Source organism: Engystomops pustulosus, chromosome 10 (assembly GCF_040894005.1).
Source record: "Engystomops pustulosus chromosome 10, aEngPut4.maternal, whole genome shotgun sequence".
Taxonomy (NCBI): domain Eukaryota; kingdom Metazoa; phylum Chordata; class Amphibia; order Anura; family Leptodactylidae; genus Engystomops; species Engystomops pustulosus.
Genome location: NC_092420.1, coordinates 9,224,698 through 9,247,253, shown reverse-complemented (window position 1 = coordinate 9,247,253; position 22,556 = coordinate 9,224,698). Strand labels below are relative to the sequence as shown.

Here is a 22,556-nt window from a genome sequence, read left to right as displayed (position 1 = left end):
CGGCGATTTTTAGATGGAAAGTCTTGTTTAACTTACATTACGGTTTAATCTCTGCTGAACAATGACTGCGCCGGCCCGGGAAAAAAAAAAAAATCTCTGCCATTAATTAAGTCCTGGCTGCGGCGCTCACTCACAGAAAACATTAATAGATTTTTTTTTTGTTTCCACTGAACAATTACTTTATTTTGTTAGCGGATTAAATTCGGAGGAGTTTGTGTCACAAAGAAAGAAATGCAATATCCGGCCTATCTCTGTGTGTACAAACATACAGCGGAGGATGGCGCCCCCCGGAATAATCAGGTTACAGGTCCAGTGGATACAGGAGCAGCTCCGGGCTCACACATACAGGACCTGTGCAGATACCCTGATAAGTCGAGGGAGATTTTAGAGAGGTCCCAGCGCGCTCATTCTGTTGCCCATTTGTCACTACTTTCAATATAGTAGAAAAAATCCATTGTGTATCAGCAGCAAAATTCACATAGAATATAATGCAGATTTTACTACATTTCAATGAGGGGCAAAACATTTCTCTCTGATGCGAATCTGCTCTAAAAGGGACTGAATTGAGCAGCTCTTTATCACATAGGAGATGCAGGGTGCGTAACCCAGTGGTCTGCAATATAATTATTGCAGGATCCTTCAGACCAAATTCACAGCTCTGCTACATCGCTACACACATTTGCTCACACGCTGCTCTGCTACGCACATTTGCTCACACGCTGCTCTGCTACGCACATTTGCTCACACGCTGCTCTGCTACGCACATTTGCTCACACGCTGCTCTGCTGCGCACATTTGCTCACACGCTGCTCTGCTGCGCACATTTGCTCACACGCTGCTCTGCTGCGCACATTTGCTCACACGCTGCTCTGCTGCGCACATTTGCTCACACGCTGCTCTGCTACGCACATTTGCTCACACGCTGCTCTGCTACGCACATTTGCTCACACGCTGCTCTGCTACGCACATTTGCTCACACGCTGCTCTGCTACGCACATTTGCTCACACGCTGCTCTGCTACGCACATTTGCTCACACGCTGCTCTGCTACACACATTCGCTCACACGCTGCTCTAATTACTGCCTAATTACATCTGTGTTAACAAAGTGTTAACATGTGCCTTTTGTAAACACAATGTTGACAATGTAACTAAGCAAATCTCCTCTTCCGCTGTTTAAAGATGCATTCATTAAACGCAAACAAAACGCAACGTGTGACCGCAGCCTTGCAGTATAGCAGGAAGCATGTGATCAGTCACCTGACATCACTCTAGGTCCTGCAGTAATACTCATGTCGGGATGAGTAAGAAGAGAGAGAGGTGCAGAGGCTTAGTCTGGAAACGTGCTCCTGTCTTTTTTTTTTTTTTTTTGGGGGGGGGTATATCGTAGGGCGATACCACACATGGCGTTTTGAACCAGTTTTTGGTCTGTTTTTAAGCAGCCCGTAAAAAAAATCGCATGCCTTTTTTGAAAACGGATCAGTTTACCATTTTTAATTAAGATAATTGGTAAAACCTGTCAAAACTGATGCGTTTTCAAAAAAAGAATGAGTTTTTTTAAAAACGGATGCCTTTTTTAATGGATTGCTTAAAAACGGACCAAAATGCCATGTGTGGCATCACCCTTAGATGGTGATTAATCTGGCATCCGAGTCAGGTTTTTTTTTTTTTAAGTTTAAGCACAAAATTTGTACATTTTTTAGCACCCCCATTCAAATTTTTTCCTACACCAGCGAGGTTTTTTTTTTTTTGTGTTGCAAATTGCAATTAAAAAAAAAAAAAAACAACATCTGGAATGCAACAATGACCCCCCCCCCCCCCCCAAAAAAAATATAGCAAAAAAAGTGAAAAATATTAGAAAAGAATGGAAACTCCCCCTATAAAGTGCATTTCTGATAACTCCTGGCTGCGGGATTCATGAGACTGCACGATGATCTCTGGCGCGGCTGCAGAAGCCTTGATTGGCGGCCAGAGGGGATTGCGCGGCCCGTACTCGCAGGTGAGCGCTGCTAGTAGGGAGCGCAGGGATCTCCTAGTCACTTGGCTGGAGCTGAAGAAGGATGAGGGGCTATTCAGACAGACAACACAATGGTCTGCGCGTTGCGTTCCCGGAGAGACGAGTCTTCGGCTTTGGCTCTCGCTGCGAGCAATCACACAAGAATGCGAGAAAACAAAACCCTTTCCCAAGCTGTTTGTTTGGTGCCATAATTAATAGAATCATCAAACAGTTCTGCAAATTGCTTCCAATTGCCGGCGTCACTTTCATGTCAAATGCCAGACTGGAAATCACCAGCGCTGGGCCCAACCCCTGCCTCCTACACTGGGAACCAAGCGCTTCCTAAAGAAGGGTCTCGGGTAATTTGCAGGGTAATGGGGTCCCGCTGGGTATACATTACACACCATTTAAAGTCATGTTGTTTTTCCTGGTTTCAGGACATATTTAGTAGTGAGAGGATCATCATACAAAGCAATGGAGCTTTCTTTCCTGTGTTCCCATAGATTTCTCCCCAACCTAAAGCCTGGACTAAGGGGGCGGCGAATACTAGCCGAAAATACCGGACCAATCCTTACAGGAGAAGGGGAGATTAATCGCTTCTTTATATGTTCCTGTATAGTAAGTAAAGGCGGTCCCCTACTTAAGAACACCCGACTTACAGACGATCCCTAGTTACAAACGGACCTCTGGTAATTGGTAACTTACTGTACTTTACAATGAAACAATTGTAACAATTATCAACTGTGTCTGTAATGAAGATTTAGTGTTATTCCTGGTTCTTATGACAATACAACATTTTTTAATATCCAATTGTCACATTAAAAAAAAATTAACTGGGGCTACAATTATAAAATATACAGTTCCGACTTACATACAAATTCAACTTACAGAACTTGTACGTAACCCAGGAACTGCCTGTACACCATACACTAAAATAATCTTCACTTTGTCTCCACAAGTAGCTTCAAGGGGGTTTTGCCCATGAAAGAAAATTCTCAAAATTTTAATCCCCTATTGTTAATACAATAAAAGATAACATTTTTAACCCTTTAAAGTCAGAGACTTTTAATTACTCTACTCTGAAAAGGCTACATAGAACACACCAGGAATTATTTTTGGAAAACTAGGTATATACCAGGCAGTCCCCAGGTTACATACAAGATCGGTTCCATAGGTTTGTACTTAAGTTGAATTTGTATGCAAGTCGAAACTGTAGATTTTATTTTCCAGTGATAATTGGATTTTCAAATTTTTTTGCTGTAATGGGACCAAAGATTATTAATAAAGCTTCATTGCAGACACTTTATAGCTGACCATTGCAGCCTGGGAGTATAATAACATCCAGAGAGGTCACCGGAGGTCATAGGGGTCATCTGTAAGTCAGGTGTCCTTAATTAGGGGACCGCCTGCACTTCCGTAAGAAGCTCTTATACCTTCCTCCAGCCTATGATGTATTCTGCATTACACCACAGACGGGCAGCAGGGACCGGACCGCCCTTATATACAATATATAATATAACCTGAATCCAGCACAATCTCTGGAGTAAATATGGCGCCATCATTTATGTAACCTCCGTATTTCTCCTGGCTGAAGTCTGGAGCAGCCGCGCAGCCCGTACAAAGTGACCGGGGCGAGGGGCAGGTGGGAAGCATTACACTTGACCTCTGTCATTGAAGTCATTATATACAATTGCTGTTTGAAGAGGGAAATGACTTGTATAACTAATAACACCAGCCCAGGGACAACGCGTATGAGAAACCAAGATGGCGCCTGTAGTGTTTACTGTTATTGTGAATGAGAAGATGTCACTGACTTCCCACAGTTACCCCTGTAAGCAAATGGGGTAGTCCTAAAAATTACAGAAATATCAGAGAAGAATCATTTCTCTAATCAAACCAAATTACTGATTATAGTAAGACTGTATCCAGAACACAGTGTCAAAGAAAACAGGTCTCGTTAAATATTGTCCAGGCAGCATGTTATAGAGCAGAAGGGAAGCAGATTGTACATAGTGTCCTATCTTCAGGCAGTATGTTATAGAGCAGGAGGAGCTGAGCAGATTGTACATAGTGTCCTATCTTCAGGCAGTATGTTATAGAGCAGGAGGAGCTGAGCAGATTGTACATAGTGTCCTATCTGCAGGCAGCATGTTATAGAGCAGGAGGAGCTGAGCAGATTGTACATAGTGTCCTATCTGCAGGCAGCATGTTATAGAGCAGGAGGAGCTGAGCAGATTGTACATAGTGTCCTATCTGCAGGCAGCATGTTATAGAGCAGGAGGAGCTGAGCAGATTGCACCTAGTGTCCTATCTGCAGGCAGCATGTTATAGAGCAGGAGGAGCTGAGCAGATTGTACATAGTGTCCTATCTGCAGGCAGCATGTTATAGAGCAGGAGGAGCTCACCAGATTGTACATAGTGTCCTATCTGCAGGCAGCATGTTATAGAGCAGGAGGAGCTGAGCACATTGTACACAGTGTCCTATCTGCAGGCAGCGTGTTATAGAGCAGGAGGAGCTGAGCAGATTGTGCATAGTGTCCTATCTGCAGGCAGCATGTTATAGAGCAGCAGGAGCTGAGCAGATTGTACATATTAGTTGGGCATATGACATTTTACTAACACTTCATATAATTGATATGAATTCCATTTTCTTGCCCTGTATGTTAGAATGTAGCCCCCCCCCCCCCCCTACTGCTAATCCATTGAAAAGTTGCTGTTGTGGAGAATCTTCCTATTGTTTCGGAGGGTCCGGGAATGTCTGGTGTTATCTGGCGCACGTCTCTCTCCATCTGAAGTGGGTGCGAGGAGGAGGTGCCAGGCTTCATTTTCCCCAACTTCTCCCTGATATCTGCTACTTGAGACTGACCCCCGCTCCGGCATTGTGCGCTCCGGTGTCACGCTGGCCTGGAAGCGCATCCCAATCATCCGGAGAATGGAACATAAGTGCTAATAAGCGGAGCAGGGGAGAATGGAGAGCCTCCTCATTGAAACTTTTATGCAGCCTACATTGTGCACAAACAAATGTGCCGCTTGCTTCGCGATGATAAGGAGATTACATTTTTCATTTCTTGAAATCAGGTTTGTTCTCCGTTGTCATCACAACAAAGCGAATTAGGACGAAGAAAAACAGGCATCTCCTTACTAGGACCCAGGTTCTTCACGGCACAGCTGCACAGATACTTAATATTCTCAAACGAGCCTTTGATTGTCTTTGATGCGACGCGTTCGCTTTTACTGCGGCACAAAGAGAGGAAAACCGCGGCCTGTTCTGATGTCTTAATGTCGCTTAATACCTTGTTTAACCTTCGCTAAGCTCCTTAAACGGCGGGAGAGGAATCGGTGGAAAACAAAAATAGGCTGCGAGAGGATGTGCGCAAAAAGAAAATGCACGGAGGCGAACGCACAACTTATTGTCGTACTGAAGAGAAGTTAATGGGGAACTATTTCGGCAACGGAGATCGGATCGGCCGGCGTCGTGTAGAAAGGGCTTCAGGGGCGGTGGTGACCCGGACATGGGGGGTTCTGCCCTTGTCCTACAATCGTATCCGCCTGTAATTTGTAACCTCCTTTCCTCGTTGGTTGGTGCCATTACCTTACCCATCGAGCAATCATAGCAATCACCGGTCGAGCATAGAGACCGCACATCCCTTCCACATGCATAATACATGGTTATAGTTTGAAGTCAATGGTAGCGAGTAGAGATGAGCGGACATGATGGTCGGGTCCGGCTGCCTGACCCGGACATATTGGCAGCAAGGAGCCTTGGCTATGATTGACCAGGTGTTATGTCCAAACCCAACCATCAGCTTACCCCTAGTGGACTAGAAGACGTGAGTTTGTAAGGTGGTGGTCACACCTGATGTTTACATTGCGTTTTGAAGTGCAACTCAACAGCTGCGGAGAGGAGAGATTTCCCTAAATTCATTGCTTTTAACGTTGCATTAACAAAACGTAGTGCTAACGCATCGCAATTATGCAAGTATCCCCTCCACACACGTCGAGCTGCATTTCAAAATGCAATGTCAATGCCTTTGATAAATTCTTTCCCCCCCTTGTAAATACAATCCTTACGCAGATAATGGTCCTGGTTGGATGTAACTTTCCGCCCCTTTAACCATGGTTAATCCTAAGGCTGCGTTCACATGTAGTGTATGAATTGTGGTTTTAAACGCAATTGAATGTCTGTGAGGAGGAGCTTGGACCCATTGCATTATGTTGACATTGGGTCTACGCAACACGTGTGGTAACCAGCACCCAATGTTTTGTATGGGCACCGGGTGCTGGTTACCAATCGCATACAGTTCAATGGAAATGTAGGGCCATGAGGCCGGGCCCCGTTTATAAACGCAATACAAACTCCACGTGTGGCCGCACTCAACAGATAAGATAAATCATCAAGTTGGATCTACGTTACACCCCTGAGGCTTCTTCAGAACTCGCCCCAACTTGTAGAAATAGGCAAAGCCAGGAGTCGACGGGGCAGACGACTTTATCCAGTCCCTAAAAATCACATCTCTCCATCCCTTCCACCTTCTCATATTAGTTAAAGGAAACCTACCACTTGTAGTGGCAGGTTTCCGATGGCAATGCCGGGCACCAGCTCAGGGTGAGGTCAGGGTGAGCTGGTGCCGGAGCTTATTTTAGTTAGTGTTTTAAACCGCGGTATCGCGGTTTAAAACACTTTTTAAACTTTATAGCCGGCGCAGGGAGGTACGCGCTCGGCGCTTACCATGCGCGCGGATACATAGGAAGTGAATGAGAGCCGCGTGCACGGTAAGCGCCGAACGCGTACCTGCCTGCCCGGCTATAACGTTTAAAAAGTGTTTTAAACCGCGATACCGCGGTTTAAAACACTAACTAAAATAAGCTCCGGCACCAGCTCAGCCTGACCTCACCCTAAGCTGGTGCCCGATATTGCCATCGGAAACCTGCCACTACAAGTGGTAGGTTTCCTTTAAATGCTGTCACAATATTCACAGAAACAGAAAAAAAAAAAAACACTTGTCAGCATTTTCCGGGCCTTGGACCAGCTGGCATTAACCCCTTGCCTGCTGGTAGAAACACTGCGGGGGTTAACACCTCCAGGATGGGCAGCCAGCGCTGGTTCGGATCCAGACTGCCTGCGGAGCCGAAGTCTCAGTCTGATGTTTTCATTCCCTGCGCACGGCCGTGCGTGGAAACCAATGTAAACACAAGCCATGGATCCTTCCTTTGTCTCCCGACGCTCCATGTTACTTCCTAGACTGCGCTGCCTAAAAAAACTACATCCAACAACACAAGAGGGAGGGGACGGCGGCATCTCTTACACCCTCCATTTCTGGAAATATTGGCTGCCAGACGTGTAGCCCGGTGCTGTTTTCCCAGTCTTTTCTTTCTGCCCATTGGCTCTCTGCCTCCTCCGGCTTCCGATGGAGGCTTAGAGTAAAGCGGTGGCCGGCCTCCTCTCCAGGCCGCCTATGATCACAGGATACAGGACACCGCTCCGGAGCGCAGAGGTCCTTGCTATGCAACTGCTACTTTCCTCCTTGAATATTTTTGTAATCTTAAACGGAAGCCCCACAGACATAACCGGATCGAGTCCTCTTACAGCGCGAATTTGCAGAGAGGGTAACATGACACATTCTCAGCCCAGCTTGGGGACATTCAGAAAAATGTTACCTCCGTCTCACAGAAATAAAATGCTGACATTTCATTCTCCGGCCGGAAAAAAATTCAAATAAATGTACATGGAAATGGGAACGGTGCAGAATCCATAATCCGGAGGTTCCCGACATGGTCGTGTTCACATTTGTGATATGCAGCAATGCTCCTGCAAGCCAACAGTTTTTGAAGCTCTTCTCCAAATCTCGTCCCAAATCCCATCAGCTTTGAAGTCACTGGTCACGTAACTACAGAATACATCCCACATGGACACATGTATGATGCACTTCATTGGTGGCCAAATAGTGGCAGAAAGTATTGGTGGTAGATCAATGGGTGGCTCGGGGAGTATTTCTACATCTGTGATTCCGATTGCAATAAGTCTCCATAAACAGTGGGGTCGCGCATGCGCAGTAGGTTCCCCCGTGGGCGCAGTCATAAAGAGGGGAGAGCAGCACGCGGCCGGATCATAGAGCCCGCAGCTCTAGCGCAATACTTGTCGGCGATGCAGGCGGCTTCAGTGACGGGCCCAGAGCTTGTGCACAACACGCCATCATTGCCGGCATACAGTGTGCAAGCGCAAGAACTGTAAGCCTTATGAATATCCCCGACCGCTAGAGTAGAGGTCCATTGATCCGACCTATTATTTTGTGAGGGGTCACAAAGGTAGATTTACTAAACTTTGGAATGACACAGATCAATAAATTTGATGTAAATAGAGAAGGGCTGGGAAGGGGATTAGGCAGATATATTTGAATTGGGGGCCCCACATTAACTTAGCTTTACAGGCTGTTACACTGTCTCTCCCTCTGCCTGCTGTAATCTCACACAGTAGGATGGAAAATGCTCCTGCACAGTGTAACAGCCAGTGAGACTACAGCACGGAGGGCTCTGGTAACACCCCCAGAGCCCTTTAGGCTGATTAGCATAATTGTAAAAGCTGATTTTAGAAGGAAGGAGCCCACAGTCACGGTCCCTGGATCTATGGGTAAGTGTCCCTGGTTTATCATGGTGGATTCTGATAGGCGATTAATGGAAAACAATCATTTGTGGTTTCTATAATGAGCTGAAATGAAAGTTCATAACCACAAGCTCCACGCGCTAAGATCGGAAAATGTAGTAGTAGACTGAATGGGGCTCATTTACTAAGGGTACGAACGCCACACTTTTGTCGGGTTTCCCGAATAGTTCCGTTTTGCACCAAATTGCCCCGGGTTTTTGGAACGCACGATCGGATTGTGGCGCATCGGCGCAACCGGGGGGGGGGGGGGGCGTGGCCATCGGGAAATCCGACGGATTTGGAAAAACCGCAGAATTTTAAAAAACAGGTGTTGCAAAAATAGCACTCACATACACCAGAACGAAGGAGGTGAATTCCAGCAAACTCCGGCGGACTTCAGCGCAGTAGCGACACCTGGTGGACATCGGGCGCACGACCTTAGTGAATCCCGGCAGAACCCGAATCAGCGTTGGAGAACGCACCGCTGGATCAAGAATGGACCGGGTAAGTAAATGTGCCCCCATGTCTCATCATAACTGTCTCTCTGATAGATTATCTCACAGGAAATCATCCCAAACTCAAAATCTGGACCAAATTTTTGTTCAACTTGCATCTCCTGGATGACTGATGAATAATGGAGAGTATAACAGCAGATAACCAAGAGCGAATACCCCAAGGTCCTCTACAACAAGTAAACTGACCTAGAATTTGGTCATGGGTGTGAGAAGACCTGCAGACGCCTCCGAGATATCGGAACCCATCAGCAATTATAAGGTACTCAATAGGTTAACGGGCGGAAAACGCAACATTCTATTAAACAGACCAAATTTTCAATGTATTCCCTCTACAAGTGTCTTGTATCCTACCTCGGAGGAGGATGGCGGTCAGCAGTGTGGACACGCTCCTCTATCACAGTCCTACAGAGTCTTGGGTCGGCTGTAATCTTGAATGAACTCCTTTAACGATCGAGCTCTTATACAATTACTGATAGTGTCAGGTTGTTGCCGTTTCAGCCATGATAGGTAAGTAGTAAGTGAACCCTGCCTAAGAGCACCCGTACACGTCAGACTACGCTCAGGGTGCAGCTGATTTTGTCAAGACCAGCCGACCATCCAATGTATAGTGTTGGCGAAAGTTTTGCAAAAGTTGGAAAAAACATATAGAGGTGGTCCCCAACTTAAGGACACTCGACTTACAGATGACACCTAGTTACAGACGGACCTCCCGGCACACTGTGACCTCTGGTGAAGCTCTGTGGATGTTCCACAGAGTGAAGCTTTACCAATAATTCTTGTTCCAATGACGGTTTTCAAAATGTTGTGCTAATTGTCACAGTTGTCTGGAATTACAATTCTAAAATGTAACAACTTAAGAACAAACCTAAAGAACCCATCATGTATGTAACCCGGGAACTACCTGGACAGGTCCCTATTCGTGAAGGAGGACGAGCTGCCACCAGAGATCACCAAGAACACGTGTATAAAAATCAGACGAAGGATTGGTTGTTGGCCGACAGCTAATGGAAGAAGAGAATCATCTTTGCCTGAAGCTTCGTTTACAGATTCATTCATGTCAAGGTACCAAAACCAATTGACGAATTTTCTCTTCTGTCCCTTGTCTAAACAAAAAAAAATAGGTCATCTAAAAAAACCCCTTTATTTTGGAACCATAAATGGACATACCGGTTACATCTTCTCTCTGAAAACGGCCCCTTACAACGTTGGCGTAAATCCCGTGCCCATAGCGGTCCCCTTAATCTTTTGATAGATTTTATTTTAGAAGGTGAAAGTTTTGGCTTCTAAATTTAGAAAGCATAAAATGTAAATTTCAGAACACAAGACTATGACCTTCCAAAATATAATATACCAATAGATGAAGGGGACCGCTATGGGCACGGGATTCACGCCAACGTTGTAAGGGGTGGACACAAACACGGGCGTAACTAGGAGAGGCAGGGCCCCATAGCAAACTTCTGAATGGGGGCCCCTACTCTCCCGGAAATATACATATTTATACACTTGTACACATACACAGATCTGTCTCAGTAGCTGCTGACCACATGGGGAAGTATACGGCAGGAATAGAGATGAGAGATCCCTAGTCCTGTTGTTCTGCAGTCCCCTCCCTCCTATCTGACATTTCTTATCTGAGCTGCTATATAATGGTGCACATTCAGATCGGATGCCGGGGCCCCCTGATACTGTGGGCCCTATAACAGCTACTGTAGTTACGCCCCTGCCACACAAGATTTATACCAAGCTCCTCCAACATTATTATGGGCCCTTTTGATGTAACCAACAACTTCACTTTTAGTCACAACATACTAAAACATTAACCCTATGTCCTCCACCCAAATATTCTTAGGTCGAAAATAACAGCTATAATCCGTATCCTTGTGCTGTGTTACAGTTCGCGGTTTTGCTACAGAAGTAAATTTAGCAAAGTTCACAACAAGGAAGAATGTTATGTATAGGAACCATTTCTATCACCGGGCTGTCAAGTCATCAGAGCGGAGAATAGGTGTTAACATTGTATATTTTGGCACGAGGCGTTTCTCATATGAAAGGTAAGAAGTTACTGAATATTTTACATGGCTGGAAAATATGTAGGAGAGAGGGTGATGATTAATGGTCAGCGCGGGGTTATTCCAGACCCAGGCGTCACATGACCTGCCGGGAGGCATCACCATGATGGGGGGAGTAGTCCTAGCTAATGCATTTCTCCTATGAACTTTTTTCTTCAGCAAAAATTCAGAATTTGTAATGTAATGTGATGAAAATACAAAAGGTCGGGAATCCTACTGCAGAACTACACCTCCCAGCATGCCCTGCACCAGCCTATGATACCTATAGTACAGTCATACATTGCACACACTTCCAATTATAGCACTTTCTGAACACCAGGTAAGGATTTTGTGGGTTGCAGATTTCCCCCAGTATAATAGGATTGTATGATGTTCCACTTCCATCAGATTTGACGAATCCCCTACAGAGGCTGAGCGCGATTGAGTTGCACATAATCGGTTCGGCCTGTTTGCGGAAAAAATATAAACCATATAGCTACAGCGGAGTGGATGGAACAGGGGGGGGGACGAGCTTCTTAGGAAGTCAGGAAATTAAATTAGGCCGGTATAATGTAGCCAGCCAAAAAAACATATAAACAAGTTAAAAAATAAATTACCCCATTTTTTTTTAGCAAAACCACAAGGCGGACGTACGGCATAAGACCAAATAAAGCAATTGTCTTTTTTTTTTTTTCTAAATCCTCCAGAAAACTGGAAGTCACATTCATTATAGTAAATCAACTCCAAGTCAAATCTGGATAAAAAAAAAAATGAAAAAAAAAAATAATAATATATTTATATATTTTATTATTTATATATTACTTTTAAATTAAATTTACATTTTTTTTTTATCTTATGCAGTAGCACTTTTTAGAATTTATGGATCATTACTGTATATATTTTGTAGGAATGTAACTATTTGTGTATATATATACATACATATATATATAATTTGCTTGTAATTATTTAAAACTTATTAATTTTGAGGCAAAATCTAATATATATATATTTGATTTTGCTACAAAACTTATAAATTTTAAATAATCACAAGAAGTCTCAAATTCTGTAATAAAAAATAAACTGTATATAGAAATTGTAAAAAGTTGATTACATTCAAAATGTAACATTGTATATTTCATCATAATTTTTTAGTTTTTTTTTTGCAATTTATGTTAAAATACAAAGTTTTTTTCAATATTTTTATGTAATAACTCAACTTCAAACCGATTTGGCAAGCTCTGCGCAATCTGTGTGTGCTATATAAAGAATTATTATTTATAATTTTTTTTTTTAAACTGAAAATTTATTTTGGCATAAAATGTGAAAAAAGTTGCATTCCTACATAATATATATACAGTAATGATGCATAAATTATAAAAAAAAAAAAAAAAAAAAATCTACTGCATAAGATAAAATATATATACCGTATATACTCGAGTATAAGCCGACCCAAGTATAAGCCGAGGCCCCTAATTTTACCACAAAAACCTGGTAAAACCTGTATATTTTTTACTCGAGTATAAGCCGAGTTTGGCTTTTCAGCACATTTTTTTGTGCTGAAAAACTAGGCTTATACTCGAGTATATAAGGTATATATATAAGTAATAAATAAATAAAAAATATTAAATATAAAAAGGAATAATAGATAAATTATAAAAAGTACTGCATAACATATAGAAAAAGATTAAATAATAAAAAAATTGTACTTTTAAAAGAAGACGATTATCTGATGATGCCCCGGTCCTCCCCACCCGCTCACACAGAATAAATATTATTCCCCCTGGATGATGAAGTAGCAGTTGTGCAGAACAACGGTCGCAGCCGTGATAAATTTTTCAATATTTTTTTTTAAAAATGACCTAAATTAATAGGAGAGGTAGAAGATGAGGAGAGGAGCCGCCCGTGTAATTTAGCTGCGCCTGGTAAGAAAGCATTTATTTTACATAATGCCTTCATTAATATAACCCTCGCATCAGGAGATTCCAGCTCCACTGAGCCCTAATGAAGAGGTGACTTCTAGTATAACGGCCAGTTATAGCAACAATGGGGAAAAAAATTAAAAGTACAACTTCTACAATCCAAACCCTTTTATTAAAAGCCTCATTGCGACGCTTAGAATAACACGGCACCTTCCATTGCCACAAACTCTTTAACAGTATTTAATCTTCAATTAAAATACCCGGAGCAGAAAACTCTGATAAGTCACTACAAGAAAAAGCTTATTGACCCAGAATATTCTTCTCCTCGTTACTATTTTATTTCTGCATATTAAAAAAAAAAATGCAAAAAAAAAAAAAAAAAAATTCCCCAGAAATAATGAAGATTGAACAAAAGAATACGAGGCGGCGATTTAACGAGCTGCAGCGGCTGCATCCCGATTACTGAAAACATGTGACCCCGGGACCTTACAGGACTGAATACCACTGGATGGATCAGGACTGCATTTATATTTTTGGGGTAATATATTAATATTTTTTTGGGTGAATATTTTATTCCCTATAGAATCTACTGTGAAAAATGCTGAAAAAAAAAAATCCAACTAAAATTTTTTAAATTTTGCTAAGGAGGTTTATAGGATTTGAAGTGCGCCACTCTCGTCCAATGGCTGTATCTGGTATTACAGCTAATGTCCAATCACTCAGACCATTGGGTACGATAAAGAGAATCCATCTTTTAAGTAGATGAACTAAGAGTAGATTGTACGCAACTTGCTAAAAATCTGCTCCGGATTACCAGGACTATGAAATTTCATTACTAACGTGCACAATATTTTTGCACTGAAACGGATGTGACCTACTTAATTTTTAATGTTATTTTGTGCTGCAGATCTTCTGTGGATTTCATTATAAGAAGAGAAAGCCACTGTAAGGCTGCGTTTACACGGACGTATAACCACATGGCTACGGCCGGACGGGCATACGTCGGGCTCAACGGAGAGGAGGGTGGGGTGACCCCCTCCCCTCTCCATAGCAATTCATTAGGCACAGCTGTAAAACTAGGAATGATAGGACACGTGTGCAGCACCGTATCGCTCCGTGCGGCCATTGGCGTCTATGGGGGGGGGGGGGGGCGTATGTACAGCCACAATCCATACAGTAGTGTGAATGCAGCATAAAACCCGCAGCAAAATTACTTTTAAAAATCGGCAACGGATCCCCATGGGCAAAATTCCAGCCGGATTCCGATGCGGATCGGGTGTAGACTCTCGGGTACATCAGTTGACGAGTCTTGATAAGTTCTGGGGTTTGTAGTCCAATCTCTATCCTTCTCCCTGAACATAGAAGATGAAAGCGTTACTATCTGGAACACATTTACTATCTGGAACAGGAAGCTTTAAGCTACATTTCTGGCTATTGCTTTGTCAAACAAATTTTTATCAAACTGGCTTTCCATGAAATCAGCCCCTGTACGTGTGTGCGCGCGATGGATGATTACAAGCTGGTAGCGCAGCACAAGTAACTGGAAGACGATGCAATGGTGAAGACGTGCCGGAGGCTGGAAGTCATTTCTCCAGCAGGATGACGCGCCTCCGATTCTGAGCATAAAACCCATCGGTCCATTTATATCTTTTCAACAAACCTTCTTAGCGATATCTCACAGCGTACGCAGCCGCGCTCTAATGTTGTAGATAACGACCCCACCAATGTCTCAGACCTGGAGCCCGCTCTCTGTGTACACATGGAATTTAAAACACGCATCATATGGAATATATTATCACATAACCAGGAAAGTTTGCCTGCAAAAAAAAAAAACCTTGTCCCTTGATTACAAAATTCCAACACTTGTGTAGTGTCTACCGCACTACACGATAGGCCGTAGAGCTGCGGTGGTCTGTACACATGTACTTAATTTGGGACAAGGTTGAGTTCAAAAGTTCACCAGCACTTATTGACCTACGAGGTTTTCTGAGCTTATATGGAGAGGGATGAAAATGCCATTTAATATCTGCCCGAAAAAGGAGACGTGACCAGTTGTGTATTTGAAGAAATTGGTAAATTTTTTAACAAGCACATCTGAATAACTTGGGGTTGGCAAGAAATTTTGGGATTGTGCCGTATTGTTCTAAAAGATCTACCATGATGGCTCGTCTCAATGCTATGAAACTTCAAGCATAGTCTCCAAAGAGATGGCCATAGAGACAAGGTTGGCAATACATGTTAGATATCCATTGCCTGATAGTTGATGTCAGTTTGTGTCTCCAAGTTCGATCCCAAACACTTGACCCAACGGGCAAGTCCATAAAACATAGTTGTCTCCATTGTCTTCTACTGTAAACCTTCCTCACCACTTAAAAAATGGATTATGGATCGATTGCTCCCCTTGCTCAAGCTTGGGGACATGTTGCTTCTTTGCACTGCCCCTAGAGTCAACCAAGGAGCTGGCACATCCCAAACCTCCGATTCCGCCAATATGACACATGGTACAATTCTGGAAAGGACTGACGGAGGTCGGGAATATTTCATATAAACACTGTGGACGTGTGCAGTATAAATCATGGCCGTTACATAAACTTTGCACTGAAAACAAATTCCCTGCGAGGCCCCATTTATACCTAGAAATACAATGGCTTGTTGACAACTCAAGGATTCGACTCTTTGCAGCTAAAAATATACCACGAAGCAAAAGAGATTGCGTGGACAGAGTCAGACACAATGCTGTAGAAAAGGAAAAACGTTACTTAACAGGCGGCTTATACATTTGCAATTGTAAATGTGAAGAGATCCTTGTGCCCCGGGGGACAGGCGACTACAAAGAGAGCACACAACGGACGTCTACTGAGAGATGACTGGGCCGGGGTGAAAAAGCAGCTTCTGTGCGGATGAAAAGCCAAGCTTATTGATCACAAAGAGCATATTTTGCACCCACATAGGCTGCATGAAATCTGGTGGGAACAAGACGTGGAGCTGGCACATTACACCATCTCTTCCTACTCTCGTGGTGAAGACAGAAGTCGTGATTTACAGCGATAAGTGCAAATGCTAGTGGCCATGGGAGCTGGGCCCATAATACAGAGGAAACAACACAGATATATGCAAGCGGACAGAGTAAAAATGGACAAAGGAGACGACTTACAAAGGCTACGTGTCATCTGGACAGGCCTGGGAATGGAAGCCAGATCATCAAGAGGAGATCAATGGGGGTCCAGCTCATGGTAACCCATCGATCATCTGTCTGAGGGATGTGCTCCTGTCTTACCATGTACAATACTGTAGAGCCCCCAGTAGTGGGAATTGGACAGAGGTTTGGTAAGATGCAGAGATAACCCATAGAAGAGACAATAGTATCAAGGTATCAGGAATCAGACCCCGATAATGACCTATGTTATGGAAGGGTCACCAATATGAGGTGTTGAAAATCCTAAAATGTCACCAGTTTTAAGCGTCAAGGGGTCAGCTTACTCTTCCCCCATCGTCAGACATCATAAAACAACGTCAGCATGGCCGCCTCTCAGCTTCTGCCGAAAAGAAAGCGTCATCAAAGAGGAGGACTCATAAAGGACTGGAATGAATAAGAATCTCTGCTTGTTTCGACAATGAATGTTGATAAGGGGTCGGGCTTGAGGTCCATCTAATATTTACCATTCGGTTATAATAGTAACCAAATGCAATTTTGCAAAACACGAGTCGGCCAGATGCAATCTTGGAACGAATACGTTGGGAATCCGTTATCCATTTTGCATCCTCCCAAAACAATATTTTGCGTTACATTGTTTCATCCCGCCCTCTATAAAGCATAGTAATTGTATCTGGAGGTGATACTAGGACATTGAGGACTAATGAGAAACCACTGCCCCACTTCACAGACTCCATTTGTCTGGTGTAAAGTCCTTCCCTTGGCCTCCAGCCAAACGTCCCCTTCCCTAAACTTCCGACTCGGCGTCTGGGGCATGAACCCTTCATTCCCAGTAGAAAGTGGCACAGACCAGTTCAGCCAAAGCCTCTATAGTCTGACGTGGGCACCGACACTCAAGACGAGCTGTCACTTAAGAACGACTGGAGATAAAGGGAGGTCAGATGTCAAACGCTTGATAATTCTTGTCTGGGACTTTTAGTTTTTTTCCCACTACCTACCATATTAGGAGAGACATTCCCACACCGCGTCTTCATGATTATTATGGTGTCCAGAAAAAGCAAATATCTGCAAACAAAAAACACTGGAAAACGGATGGAAACGTGGAAGTCGGGAGATCTGCTTGTTTGCTCTCAGCAAACCATAATAGAGCCGGGATGTCCTTTAGCTGCCCTTGTCATGTAAACACACAGGTCTGCCGAAAATCTCCTACCGGAGCCTCCGAATATTAGACTGCTCCATGAGGAAGGGGCTACAGGAGGCCAAATACAGGCAGAGAAATGAGAGAGATAGATAGATAAGAGATAGAGATAGATAGATAAGAGATAGAGATAGATAGATTAGAGAGAGATAGATAGATAGATAGAGATAGATAGATTAGAGAGAGATAGATAGATAGATAGATAGATTAGAGAGAGATAGATAGATAGATAGATAGATAGATAGATAGATAGATAGATAGATAAGAGATAGATAGGAGATAGATAGATAGATAGGAGATAGATAGATAGGAGATAGATAGATAGGAGATAGATAGATAAGAGATAGATAGATAGATAAGAGATAGATAGATAGATAAGAGATAGATAGATAGATAGATAGATAGATAGATAGATAGATAGATAGATAAGAGATAGGAGATAGATAAGAGATAGGAGATAGATAAGAGATAGGAGATAGATAAGAGATAGGAGATAGATAAGAGATAGGAGATAGATAGATAGGAGATAGATAGATAAGAGATAGATAGATAGGAGATAGATAGATAAGAGATAGATAGATAGGAGATAGATAGATAAGAGATAGATAGATAAGAGATAGATAGATAAGAGATAGATAGATAAGAGATAGATAGATAAGAGATAGATAGATAGATAGATAAGAGATAGGAGATAGATAGATAGATAGATAGGTGTCAGTCTAGGAAGAGCCCATACTATGAACTAAACATTCTCTAACAATCAGAACAAGGTTCGTTTACTCTACAGAAGGAAAATAAACTCTACTACGTCAGCGAGCACCACTCACAGGGGAGTCACAGCCTGATAGAAGGACACGAGATCAGACATCTACATTGTACTAATAAATTGAGTTTTCTACCACTGGAGAAAGTCAGGGACTCTCCTAATAGACAGAACACAATATTACAGGTTTATTAAGGAATTTATTCTACATAAAAAAGTTGAGTGACTTAAATCTATTATAAAACTTATTTCTGATCCTGAGTTACATCCTGTATTATATCCCAGAGCTGCACTCACTATTCTGCTGCTGGTGCAGTCACTGTGTATATACATGACATTACTTATCCTGTACTGATCCTGAGTTACATCCTGTATTATACTCCAGAGCTGCACTCACTATTCTGCTGCTGGTGCAGTCACTGTGTACATACATGACATTACTTATCCTGTACTGATCCTGAGTTACATCCTGTATTATACTCCAGAGCTGCACTCACTATTCTGCTGCTGGTGCAGTCACTGTGTACATACATGACATTACTTATCCTGTACTGATCCTGAGTTACATCCTGTATTATACTCCAGAGCTGCACTCACTATTCTGCTGCTGGTGCAGTCACTGTGTACATACATGACATTACTTATCCTGTACTGATCCTGAGTTACATCCTGTATTATACTCCAGAGCTGCACTCACTATTCTGCTGCTGGTGCAGTCACTGTGTACATACATGACATTACTTATCCTGTACTGATCCTGAGTTACATCCTGTATTATACCCCAGAGCTGCACTCACTATTCTGCTGCTGGTGCAGTCACTGTGTACATACATGACATTACTTATCCTGTACTGATCCTGAGTTACATCCCGTATTATACCCCAGAGCTGCACTCACTATTCTGCTGCTGGTGCAGTCACTGTGTACATACATGACATTACTTATCCTGTACTGATCCTGAGTTACATCCCGTATTATACTCCAGAGCTGCACTCACTATTCTGCTGCTGGTGCAGTCACTGTGTATATACATGACATTACTTATCCTGTACTGATCCTGAGTTACATCCTGTATTATACTCCAGAGCTGCACTCACTATTCTGCTGCTGGTGCAGTCACTGTGTACATACATGACATTACTTATCCTGTACTGATCCTGAGTTACATCCTGTATTATACTCCAGAGCTGCACTCACTATTCTGCTGCTGGTGCAGTCACTGTGTACATACATGACATTACTTATCCTGTACTGATCCTGAGTTACATCCTGTATTATACTCCAGAGCTGCACTCACTATTCTGCTGCTGGTGCAGTCACTGTGTACATACATGACATTACTTATCCTGTACTGATCCTCAGTTACATCCTGTATTATACCCCAGAGCTGCACTCACTATTCTGCTGCTGGTGCAGTCACTGTGTACATACATGACATTACTTATCCTGTACTGATCCTGAGTTACATCCTGTATTATACTCCAGAGCTGCACTCACTATTCTGCTGCTGGTGCAGTCACTGTGTACATACATGACATTACTTATCCTGTACTGATCCTGAGTTACATCCTGTATTATACCCCAGAGCTGCACTCACTATTCTGCTGCTGGTGCAGTCACTGTGTACATACATGACATTACTTATCCTGTACTGATCCTGAGTTACATCCCGTATTATACCCCAGAGCTGCACTCACTATTCTGCTGCTGGTGCAGTCACTGTGTACATACATGACATTACTTATCCTGTACTGATCCTGAGTTACATCCCGTATTATACTCCAGAGCTGCACTCACTATTCTGCTGCTGGTGCAGTCACTGTGTATATACATGACATTACTTATCCTGTACTGATCCTGAGTTACATCCTGTATTATACTCCAGAGCTGCACTCACTATTCTGCTGCTGGTGCAGTCACTGTGTACATACATGACATTACTTATCCTGTACTGATCCTGAGTTACATCCTGTATTATACTCCAGAGCTGCACTCACTATTCTGCTGCTGGTGCAGTCACTGTGTACATACATGACATTACTTATCCTGTACTGATCCTCAGTTACATCCTGTATTATACCCCAGAGCTGCACTCACTATTCTGCTGCTGGTGCAGTCACTGTGTACATACATGACATTACTTATCCTGTACTGATCCTGAGTTACATCCTGTATTATACTCCAGAGCTGCACTCACTATTCTGCTGCTGGTGCAGTCACTGTGTACATACATGACATTACTTATCCTGTACTGATCCTGAGTTACATCCTGTATTATACCCCAGAGCTGCACTCACTATTCTGCTGCTGGTGCAGTCACTGTGTACATACATGACATTACTTATCCTGTACTGATCCTGAGTTACATCCCGTATTATACTCCAGAGCTGTACTCACTATTCTGTGGAATCACTACAGCAGCACAAATCTCTGCTTCCTGGCCCTATATGAATTCAGGAGAGTGTGGTATTTATCATAACTCAAAATTTTAAAGGCGCAGATTTTGGATGAAGGTTTTAGGATTGCACCACTTATCTAAAAAGAAGCCTTTTAAATGATCACAGCCACAAGTTTTGCTTAGTTGGTGCCTCTTCAATGGATCCTTACATTAAACGAAAAAAATCAAAGTTACTGGTAGAAAATCTGGACTGATAAGTGTCATCTCCTTCTAGTAAGGTTCTGGGACTTTTTCTAAATCCACCTTCTCTCCTGAGCTCTCCGGGTCAGGACATTTGCTTTCTCCATGAGTTTTTTGTACGTGCCAGAGATCAGATCCCATGAAGCTGCGAGGCTCCAGCGCACACGGAATGATCTACGACCCCATCCAGCGGGATCCGGGCTGCACGAGTTCACAATTCATCTGAAAACTTGAGTTTTAGTTTTACTTCCAAGAAAAACCTCCAAGAATAGCCGTGTCCGCAGGGAATGTGTAAATCATGTTTTATTATCCCCGCCCTCATTATGAGGGAATATTACATCAAGTTATCTTCAAAGGCGAGAGAGCAGCAATATAGGATGTCAGCAGACCCCGGCTGAAGGGAGAATGGACCCCGGCCCGCATCATGTGATGTTTATTACTGAGACGCTGGATACAGACAAAAGGACCAAGTCAGGTCAACGGAGAGAAACCAGGGGGAAATACAGAGACCAAAACTTTCATCGTCCGGCCGTCTGCGCCAAACCATCACGGACACTACTAGAGAATGTGGTCCAAAGATGGGACCTGCACCCCCTTACACCCACCTCTGGGTGCCACAGAGGACCAAGTCAGGTCAACAGAGAGAAACCAGGGGGTAAATACAGAGACCAAAACTTTCATCGTCCAGCCGTCTGCGCCAAACCCTCACGGACACTACTAGAGAATGTGGTCCAAACCGTTATTGATAGATGGGACCTATGGGACCTGCACCCTCTTACACCCACCTCTGGGTGCCACAGAGGACCAAGTCAGGTCAACGGAGAAAAACCAGGGGGTAAATACAGAGACCAAAACTTTCATCGTCCAGCCGTCTGCGCCAAACCATCACGGACACTACTAGAGAATGTGGTCCAAAGATGGGACCTGCACCCCCTTACTGACTGAAGATGACTGAAGATGAGGGACAGATGAAAGCCCACCAAACCCCACTCCGTTGTGCAGCAATGGGGTGCACATCGCTTTTCTAGACATGGAAACATTGGTGAAACCAACTTATATCAACAATTTATGCCATATGGGATCCCCCTTTAATATTAGTGGGAGTCAAAAGTAGAGAGCGTAAGGCTAGTGCTGACCAGTGATGCTCTACAGCTGGCACCCCGTCACTATGGTACAAACTTACGCAATGTTTATGGATAGCGACCATGATGCAAACATGAAGGGTGTCCAGAAGTCGTGTCGTTTGGGAATAGAAGTGGACCATCAAGAACATGTCCTGATGTACTGGTGCCCCTACATATAAGATCAACGTCTGACAAATCCATTGTAGCGGCACCGGTCTACTGTCTTACGTGTAAGGTGTTGTCTCCTGATTGTGTCAGGCTAAAGATGGGTCAGAAGTGTAGACACCACTGTGTAACCATTTAGTAGACATGCACACTTGGCTTCAGGGGGCCAAACAAGTGTTTTGCATGATGCCCATCTCACTTGGCATAACAACTGGGTTCACGTCTGCTGCCATATTGGCCCGGCCTGGTTCCCATACTGTCCTGATTAGAGGTGTGGACCCCAGGTTACCTGACTGAGGAACATGTAGACACCCCTACCTGACCACTGCTGCCATATTGGCCTGGCCTAGTTCCCATACTGTCCTGATTAGAGGTGTGGACCACAGGATAGCCGACTT

General features: G+C 43.4%; 1 protein-coding gene and 1 long non-coding RNA gene across 3 annotated transcripts in view; one reads left to right on the top strand and one right to left on the bottom strand.

Annotated features, from left to right (window-relative positions):
- The window catches only part of EEFSEC (eukaryotic elongation factor, selenocysteine-tRNA specific), a 100,209-nt gene that overhangs the window by 5,833 nt on the left and 71,820 nt on the right, over positions 1–22,556 (bottom strand). The gene's annotated exons all lie outside the window — the stretch shown is intronic.
- LOC140104602 (uncharacterized) overlaps positions 1–22,556 on the top strand; it is a 101,490-nt gene that overhangs the window by 74,793 nt on the left and 4,141 nt on the right. Inside the window, exons 8-10 of the long non-coding RNA XR_011850376.1 lie at positions 9,186–9,408; positions 10,059–10,211; positions 11,044–11,200. This is a non-coding gene — a long non-coding RNA (uncharacterized lncRNA). The remainder of the gene's footprint in view (positions 1–9,185; positions 9,409–10,058; positions 10,212–11,043; positions 11,201–22,556) is intronic.